The sequence below is a fragment of the Barbus barbus genome (genome assembly GCF_936440315.1).
Source record: "Barbus barbus genome assembly, chromosome: 25".
NCBI lineage: Eukaryota > Metazoa > Chordata > Actinopteri > Cypriniformes > Cyprinidae > Barbus > Barbus barbus.
In genome coordinates, this window is record NC_136753.1 from 12,499,821 (window position 1) to 12,507,465 (window position 7,645).

At 36.5% G+C, this 7,645-nt stretch overlaps 1 protein-coding gene across 2 annotated transcripts in view; it reads right to left on the bottom strand.

Moving 5' to 3' along the window:
* Window positions 1-6,730, bottom strand: part of LOC306844610 (trinucleotide repeat-containing gene 6C protein-like) — a 46,800-nt gene extending 40,070 nt beyond the window's left edge. For both annotated transcript variants that reach the window (XM_079376869.1, XM_079376868.1), the window contains exon 1: window positions 6,036-6,730. The gene's annotated coding sequence lies outside the window, so the exon portion shown is untranslated. The remainder of the gene's footprint in view (window positions 1-6,035) is intronic.
* Window positions 6,731-7,645: the final 915 nt, after the last annotated feature.

Consider the following 7,645-nt stretch of genomic DNA (forward strand, 5'->3'; position numbering starts at 1 on the left):
TTGTGTTTACTAATGTGGCGCTCGCGGTGATTTCAGCGTCTGCCGTCTCAATGAGGACATAAATACATCAACAATATCTCCAGAACTGTTCTGAAAGGCACTTTACGAGCCTTTTACCATTTAATTTGAGTAAAGCTAGCGTCATATCATACACACACAGAACTTTAGAAGTATTCACGGCAACCCGTCAAAATAAAAGTTCGGTTTAACTTAGCCTATTAAAGACTGTGTGCCAGAAATAGGCTATATTACTATTATTTAGTAGAATGTACATAATACTACTACTTACTACTACTGTTAATTTTTTTAAAGAAATAATCACAAAATATTTGAATTTTAATAGTAAATCCCCTTCATTTGCCAAAATTGTAAATGTTTAATTTTCATTAATTCAAATATAAATGAATTAAAATTGTTTTATGCCTTCATCTGATATCCAGTAAAATTTAAATACACAACACAGAATTTCTGAGGGGAAAAAACATTTCATAAGGCTACTGTAAGAATAAATAAAAATAGTTTGTATGCATTCAAATAGCCTAATATTATTTGGTAACAATAAAACATAAGGTGAGAATAAAATAAAACATTTCATACGGCCCTAAACGTGTCATTTTTGTTACACTTTAAATAAATTAAATGTTAAATTGTATAATTTTCATGATTTTAATGAATTAGACATGCTTTTAGATTAATAGCATTTAATTTGACCATTAAAAAAAAAAAAGAGTCCAGAAAAATTCAAACGGAAAAAAACGGAATCCAGAAAAATTAAAATGGAAAAAATTTAATGTAGAAAAAAATAAAATGGAATTTGGGGAAAAATAAAACGGATTTCATAGGGCCCTATATCTGGAAATATTTTGGTTATGAAGCAAATGAGAATATCAACAAATAGAACTTTGGATTTTAATTAGTACATGTATTAGTAAACGTTAGTTTCAATTAACATTTCACTAAGATTAATAAAAGATTAATAAATAAATCAACAAATGCAGTACCTCAAGACATTTTTTTGTTCATGTAAAATATACAGCATGTTCTCGACTTGTTACATTTATCTTTAAATTAAAAAAATTACCTCCTTAATATTGTGGCAGTTTTTTTCACCGTGGTATCGAAAATGGTATCGAATATCGATATTTTTCAAGGTATCGTATCGAAGTTAGAAATTCCAGTATCGTGACAACACTATTACCACGTGATGTTTAAGAAGTCAGGCATACAGTAGAATTGAGGCTAAACAATCCAGGATTGTCCTACAGAAGAACAATAGCTTTGTCCAAGTTGTCAAAACATCAATGTCAGCTCTATTCTGAGGAAATTTATCAAAGTGAAATCAGATAAGACACTATACAAAAACATGCAGCTCCAGGAGATGGAGTCAGTATCATTCCCGAATGGTTCTCTCTTTCATCCTGAAGGTTATACTGACAGTTACCACAGAGGCCACACACAGAAGAACAGACAACCGCTTCCGACAGCTTGTCAGGGGTACAAAGCACAATAAAGGCAAACAAGTCTTTATAAGTAGAGAAAGGAAAACCAGACGCTCATTTTAATAGCACGCCTGAGAGCTCAAGCAGTACTGAATCAATACACAGGACAATACAACCACTGCATCCAGAAATCAGTTTAAATCATTGAAATCTGATAACTAGCAAAACAGAAAACAGTTGAAACAGAATGAATAAGATTTTTACATCTTGAACGAACTTCAACTTTCTTGGAGTGTTTAAGCCTCTCAATCATTTATGATGTGCTCGTTGTGGTTCCTCAAAACAGAAAATTCCGCATCATTTACATATAGTAGATTACATTTTAGGGATGGGCATTTCAAGCAAAAGTAATATTCGAAAATCACTAGGAATTATTAGATTATTCGAAAATAGCACCCCTTCCCTGTATGCATGTACGCACGTCACGTTATTAGGCTAATGTTACACACCCATGAACAGAGAGAGACCATTCATGCTTTTAATCTGTATGATAACAAACTGTTTAATTTAAAGATAGGCTCTTAACTCAAGCCATATAATGATTGTAACATGCTGAAACATATTAATACAATAACGTAACAGAATGAGAGCACTTATTAACATAACAGTCCATTCATTAGCATAAACCAACTACTCATAAGGTATTAAACTGCTCAAAAAATAGATTCCAATACTTTCTCTCGCAATTATATTGTTGGGTAATTATACTGTATATTAACTGCGGGCATCAGTGAGCCGGTATTAATATGCGGGGCATTGAAAACGCTTTGGAGATTCGCGATCACGTTTATACTATGGAGCGGCAGTACTTACCACACATTTTACAAGATTAGATGTCTGTCAGTGGTGCTCAGGATCTACAAATCATTTGCCATCTTCCTACTCTGTTGCTGGTAAGTGAAACTGCATGTACTGTAATGTAACAGGCTATCGCTAGCATGCGGCTAACCAGATGTCCCTTTAGTTTCCCAGTACGGATTCGGCACACCTCTAACCCAGTCGGGGATATTTGTGGTCCGCACAGAACTCTTATTTGACATCGTTAGTTGCAAGTCTACAGCGTTCGCGTGAAAGAGTGTGTTCTTCTGTTGTCTTTGACAGCTTTTAGGTACGTTATTGGCAACGCTTACCTCTGCTTACGCGTAACCACCGCATCAGAACCAAAAAAATTGGGAATTTTTTGACAAATATAATCGCACAACCCATTCGATATTATATGAATAAATCGACTAATCGAATATTCGAAAATCGTGACCCATCCCGATTACATTTACATTTAAACATTAGGGATCAATGTTAGTAATGGCTGGCTGGTAATTGACAAAACTGGCCCTTGCCCTAATAGGCCAATTCCTAATGTCACTGACGTTCATTAATCAAACACATGCTTTCTATCCCTTGTTTTTTGGCTGCAAGATGAAGTTAAACAGCTGCCTAAACTATAAGAAAAATTTGTGATAGTGCTCTTAATATAAAATCAAATATTTTGAAAATGATAAAAAAGCCAGTAATGTTTTGCATCGAATACCACTACTTTACAAACACCTTTTGTAAATATTTTTTTGTAGAATAAAATGTTGGAACTTCTGCACTGCTAAAATCGGCATTACTGGCACAACTAAGCAGAAAAAAAAAAATTACAGTTGAGCCATATACGAAACTATCCTATACTATAACTAAACTTAGAAACCACAAAGAATCATCTACAAAATTATTATTCATGTCCTTCTGACACCAACTTTCAATTTTGGGATTGCTTGGTGCCTTTATTCATGCTGTTTTACCTAGGCTCTGAGATCACAAACATTTTTTTTTTTTTTTTTTTTGAAAAAATAAAATTATATATATATATATTTTTTTTTTCAAAAGGTACCTTTGAAGTATCCGTTCTCAAAATATTAGACGCCATTAAAGTCGTTGTTTAAGATTTATGTTTTCTTACTAATTAACCTGGGATCAACGGAACAAGGGTTCAAACAAAACTTAATCGGAAATGCAATAATCCACAAACTCAAAATCTCAAAGCCATGAAGCTTTACTCTGCCTAGAGTCTATAGCAAAATGCTATCATAAGACAGAATGGGGGAAGGACCCTGCGACACGGCAGGGACATTTTCTGGGACACCAGCCAACACTCACAAATCCTTTCTTCTCCAGTTCTCTCCCTAACCCGTACCCCATCCTGTCCTGCTGCATGGTGCACCATTCTCACACGGACAAGAGGATTTCAGCCTCTTACATCAGAGGGTTCAATGTTAAACTGAACTGGACTGTAGTGCGATGATGAGGTAATGAGAGAAATATGGGTGGAAAGATCTCATAACCCCCCTCCAAACCTCCCCTTTAAATTAGACACAAGCGAGCAGATTTCTTTTTAAACTATCTACTTAAAAACATGACTCAAAAACAATTCAGGTAGATGCTAAATATCTAACAACCAGACAGTGTTTTTGATGCCATGTAAGCACAGTCTAACCTCTTGGGATAGTTTATTTTAATTTAAGCAATTACAAATATGTGGTTTGATACTACACAACTGCCTGAAGAAAACTACCCCCTTTAAAAAAAAAAAACAATTCATAAAAAATTCTAGGCACAGAAAAGAATGAAAATAAGGCAAATAATTCTACAATTACAGAAATGCAAACTGAACTCCAGCAAAGAAGAGTATACCACAGCCAGCCTCTGAAATCTGTGCAGACAAGAACAATGTGCTCTAATTTTATCAGAGCAAGACAGAGGCAGTGTGCAGCCACAGAAGCCAATATTAAATTATGTCCAGCTATAAAGTGGGGCTAAACACCAAATAGAAAGCCACAATGTACACAGAGAATCCCCTGAAAGACAAGGAATTCCCAGTCTCTTTCTACTTTTACAAGCGCTGCGGTTCAGGGGTGCGCACGTAGAGTCCAGAGCCAGATCGCTCATCCGTATTGCTTGCCCTTTTTGACACAAGCTGAACATTGGTGTCTCACGCCTCCACACTTTGACCCCAATCCCCTGCAGTGCCATGAGGGAGGTTGTTTCCTAAACCCAGACGAAAGGGGTGTGTGTGTGTGGGGGGGGGGGTATTGAATCTGGGTGTATTGGAGCAAATGAGCTCCTAGTTTTGGTGTGATTTATAATTAAGGTTGAGCAGCACACACTCAAAGGTTAGACGGGTTATGAATTACAAGTGAATTGCCCTATTCATTTTATCACTGGCATCAGCCAAGTGTGACATGATTTTCAAGAGAGAAAAATAGATCGAAGCATAAAATTATGGTTCTCAATTGAGCGCACAAAACAATAAGCAAAGCTACAAAAGAACACAATGACAATATGGATAAAAAGTACTAGAACAATAGGGGGAAAGGATGGCAAATCCAAATGCCTATTTCTCACAGAGCAAAGATGGTTATCTGAAAAAATAAAAATTCAAAAATGTCTACTTGCTCTTAAGTATTTAGATAATAATTCTGAATGTTTTTTTTTTTCACAAGGAGAACCAAATGGCCCTGAGTTTGTGAATATAAACAGCTAACAGAGCAAGAATCTAGGCTAGATCTAAGAAACTAACTCTAATTGACCCTTTTTCTAGTCTCTCTTCTCTGTCAGTATACTGAATTTATAGGCTCTGCTCTTTGTGTTTTGCTGGAAATCACATAACCAACAGAAATGTAATATCATGATGAATAGAATACTTTCAGTGTGAAAGAACATGGCAACAGTGAGGAGCTTGTTAATTGGAGGATTTTAAGTGTAATGTTTAATAGGATCAGATGCATGTGATATTAGTTGTAGCCACCAGATTATAATTTGCTGAATCTTCTATTATTTTGAAAGACGGGAAGAGTAACAGCGAATGTCCAGCCCTTCATTTTGTACCACCTCAAACATTCAAAAATACATAAACGTTTTAGGGATGTTTTTTTCCCGACATTGACAACCTGTAATATCACTCCCCTTCTAACCAAATTAACATTAAATTAAAATACGAAATATCAGATTAACTGCATAGTTTATTACTATGGAACTGTGGTAGTCTGGTGTGCTAATTAACATATCTGAGCACAGTATATCTTTAAATAAACACACAGGTAAATAAATAGAACAAAATGAAAGACTATTAAGAGAAAAAGAAAGAAAACTTATTTCAGTGTAAATAAAGGCTCTAATTATAGATTACAACAGCGGTTGGGTGAATCTAAAACAGTATTTTAAGTGACCATTTATCTGACCCAGTCAGCGAAGTAACTAACAGTAAACACATTAGCGGCTCAGTCTACCTGCAGGAGCTTGGTTAAGCGGGTTTATAGTCAAACTCGTCGCTGAGTTAGAAGCTACAAGCTTTCAGGTAACAGCCCAGATTTTTAACCACTACGCCAAAGCACACAATGTATCCAACGGATAAGACTTAAGTTGAACTCGCAACCTGTTTTAGAGATGATAAACGATTTTTTAAAACCTAGTGAGCTGCCTACCTAGACAACATTGGTTGCAATCATAACGAGTCAGCAGCCGAGGTTTTGAGACGGAACCGATATCTCAACTTACCTTTTTATTCACAAGTCGAGCTTTGGCAGCTTTCTGTAAAAAAGTGTTGCATGTTGTACAGCGGTACAAAAGGCCTTTTTTCCGAAAAAAGGTACCCGTAAAAACAGACAAACCCTAGTAACACTGTACTGAATGAGCAGCTGAACTTCCGAAAGAGTCCCAAAAAGGCAGCAGAACGAAAATAAACGTAAAATTCAGCATGCAAAGGGAAAAGGACTGTTGTGAAATGTCTATGCAGACTCAGAGCTTTGGGCTCTGATGGAGATTATAGATGCATGCATGCTGGAAAAACAGCAGATGACATTTCCATGACATATACGCAACGAAATACCCTCGAAAAGACAGGAAAAAAATGCATCAAAACATTGAGGCAGTTTGTCAAGTACAGTGGCATAAATTGGTCATCAGAAATAGCATCTCATCTACGGTGCAAAATGAAGAAGAGGGCAGTTTGAAGCTGCTAACGTTACTGTCTGGTAGACTGACATGAGATTATACGATGCGAGCTGCTTCATTAAAGTGCAAAAATAAAGATAGCGAGCAGTCTGGCTGCAGTCGTGTGGAAAAATCCAGAGATGTTTTTAAAACGACAGTGGAAATATCCAGGGTTAAGTGCGGAGTGTCCGGAGAAAGCGCTGAGAGTGTCGGGTCAGGATCAAGCCTCTGCAGCCATTTTGTTCGGTATCAACACAAGCAGACGTGCAGCTCAACTCCGGTGGGAGGGGCTTAGCCGCTTAAGTCATTTACATATGACGTTTAACCAACCAATAATCAAGCAGGCTGATTTTACATCGGAGCACCGCCCATGAAAGGTTTCAATGCGTCCAGATGCAATTCACAGGGGCCGGAATGGGCGTTCAACGGAGACCCCCTGCACGCTCTCTATACAAACAAACAAACAATTTAATAAACAGTGTTTTCATTTCACACTGGGTGTGAAATCTGTCTGTCTGTCTGTCTGTCTGTCTGTCTGTCTGTCTGTCTGTCTGTCTGTCTGTCTATCTATCTATCTATCTATCTATCTATCTATCTATCATCTATCTATCTATCTGTCTGACTGTCTGTCTGTCTGTCTGTCTGTCTATCTATCTATCTATCTATCTATCTATCTATCTATCTATCTATCTATCTATCTATCTATCTATCTATCTATATGTCTGTCTGTCTGTCTGTCTGTCTGTCTGTCTATCTATCTATCTATCTATCTATCTATCTATCTATCTATCTATCTATCTATCTATCTATCTATATGTCTATCTGTCTGTCTTTCTATGTCTATGCCACACGTTACACATGAAGGGAGTAATTTAATCTACATTCAAGGATGCTCCCATAAAGTATGGACTCTGCCACTGTTTGACCTATAGTGTGATTCCTAGTGTGACATTCTGAAATACAAAAGGGAGAAGGAGAGAAAAGATTCATGCAGCAGGCTCCAGGCTTTATGCTGTTGTAATTTCCCATGGGACAAAAGGGGGATGAAAGGGCTGGTGAAAGAAAACAAGGCAGAGGGAAAGACAGTTAATTTTGTTTATATTAGTTGTTTTTATTTATTTTCTAAAATAAACCAGTACAATATTTTGAAGTACAAAAAAAGAAAGAAAGAAAAA